The 1,916-nt window shown below is 42.5% G+C and overlaps 1 protein-coding gene across 1 annotated transcript in view; it reads right to left on the bottom strand.

Annotated features, from left to right (window-relative positions):
• The window catches only part of SNX29 (sorting nexin 29), a 576,571-nt gene that overhangs the window by 235,986 nt on the left and 338,669 nt on the right, over window positions 1-1,916 (bottom strand). The gene's annotated exons all lie outside the window — the stretch shown is intronic.

Below are 1,916 nucleotides of genomic sequence, written 5' to 3'. Positions count from 1 at the left end.
GTGACGGACACGCCTGAGGCAGCACAGATGCCCAGTGGCCCCTGCTTGCTCTCTGCTGGGAAGACACCTGAGGTAGGTGGTATTACTCCTGCCACACAGACAGAGGAATGATGTCAGAGGAGTCTCAGGAGCAGGATCAAGGCCACACAGCTAAGGCTGACTCTGGAGTCCTGGCCCTTGATCACTGGGCCACGTGCCACAATCCTGCCCCTCCACTCAGGCCTGCAGAGAGCCTGCAGATTTATCCACACTTCAATACTCTTGGCTGATCCCAAATAAAAAATGGAGGTTGGGATAAGATAGCCTATGACCGATGCACAGAATCAATAACAGATCTTTCCGCGTGTAACATACAAAGGGAACAAGGATATCCTGCATGGTCAAAGCATACAGTAATTCCTCTGATTGTAAGAGTGATCTTGGGACTTCCCTGGCAGTCCAGTGGTTAAAAGACAACACTTCCACTGCAGGGGATACACGTTTGATCCCTTGTCAGAGAACTGAGATCCCACATTCCACGTGATACAGCCAAAAGAAGAAAAAAAGGATTTTTTTTTAAGAAAAGTGATCTTATTGGGGCTTATAATCAAAATAAACTAATTTATTTTAAAAATTTTTTTAGATAAATGTGAGGTATAATCTTGCCATGCTCATCAGAAACCATGAAAAATGACTCTGGCAAGTACCTTACAGAGAACACACCCCCGCCTCCCGCCCAATGTAGAGGTCAAGCAGACCCCAGCCAGCCCCTGTCCCCCTGCCCCTCCCAAGAAATCACCCCTCCTATACCCAAGACTTTAGCCAGGGTCTTACTACATTCAGTATAATGTATAAATAGTATCAGAACATTTATAAGTACTCTAGGTAAAATATAAAACATACTGTTAGAATACAGAAGGGATGTAAGGAGAAGTTTTATGGGCAAAAAAGAGATTAACCTACATCTAGATGCTTCAGAAGGAATAAAGGGAAGCTGTCATTTTATTTTTCTGAATACAATATATATAAAAGGTAAAAGGCACAGGGAGGAAATACAGAAGATACTGACATTAGTCAAGGGATATTTTTTGTTTCCATTCTTTCTACTTTTCCTTACTTTTCAGTTTCTTATTAACGAGCATTCTTTCATTTATCAGAGAGAATAACCACTCAGGCTCTTTAAAAGAATTAAAAATTTTCATGTGCAACTCAAGGAAGCAGCCAGGTGCAGTCAGCATGAAACTTCTCAGGTTCCCCACTGCAATCCTGATGCTTCTGTTAACTTGCTCAGTGGCTCTTCACTCAGATGGCAATCCCTCTGTCTCCCAGGTGCCGAGCCTACTCAAACCGGTGAGAAACGCAAAGTGAAAAAGGCACAGCAGATACTGTGATGGCCACACAATTAACTAATGGAGAATAAGTCACTGAGCCTTTGACCAAACTCTCGTGTCATACAGACCTAAAATCAATATTCCCCGGTTGCCTTATTTCCATATAAAAAAGCTTAAGATGACCATCAGGCCTTTCACAAACAAATACAACATCACTAATAATACCTACTTGATTCCTCCGCACACGCAGAAATCATACAAACCCTCCTCGAGCTTCCTTGGGGCTGAGAATCCATTTACCACACAGTAAGCAGGAAACACATACAACTGCCAATTTTGCTGCTAAATACCTGCTAATATACCCCCACAACATACAAGCTTTAAACAAATGTCACCATCATTTCCAAAGCAAAGTAGGGTTTTGCTTTGTGTTTGTGTTTTGTGTGGCAGTGGAAGCCAGGGTGTTAAAACAATTTTCCATACATGCATAAAACATTGGAACATCCCAGCTGCAAGTGGTGTTTATCACCAACTGTCCAAACCCTGGTTCTGTTTTGCAGCCAGAGAGTAACTTGACCACATCAGACAAAGCTTTCATCTCACTAG

The sequence above is a fragment of the Bison bison genome, unplaced genomic scaffold (genome assembly GCF_000754665.1).
Source record: "Bison bison bison isolate TAMUID 2011002044 unplaced genomic scaffold, Bison_UMD1.0 scf7180017864293, whole genome shotgun sequence".
Lineage (NCBI taxonomy): Eukaryota > Metazoa > Chordata > Mammalia > Artiodactyla > Bovidae > Bison > Bison bison.
This window is presented reverse-complemented; position numbering and strand designations above follow the sequence as displayed.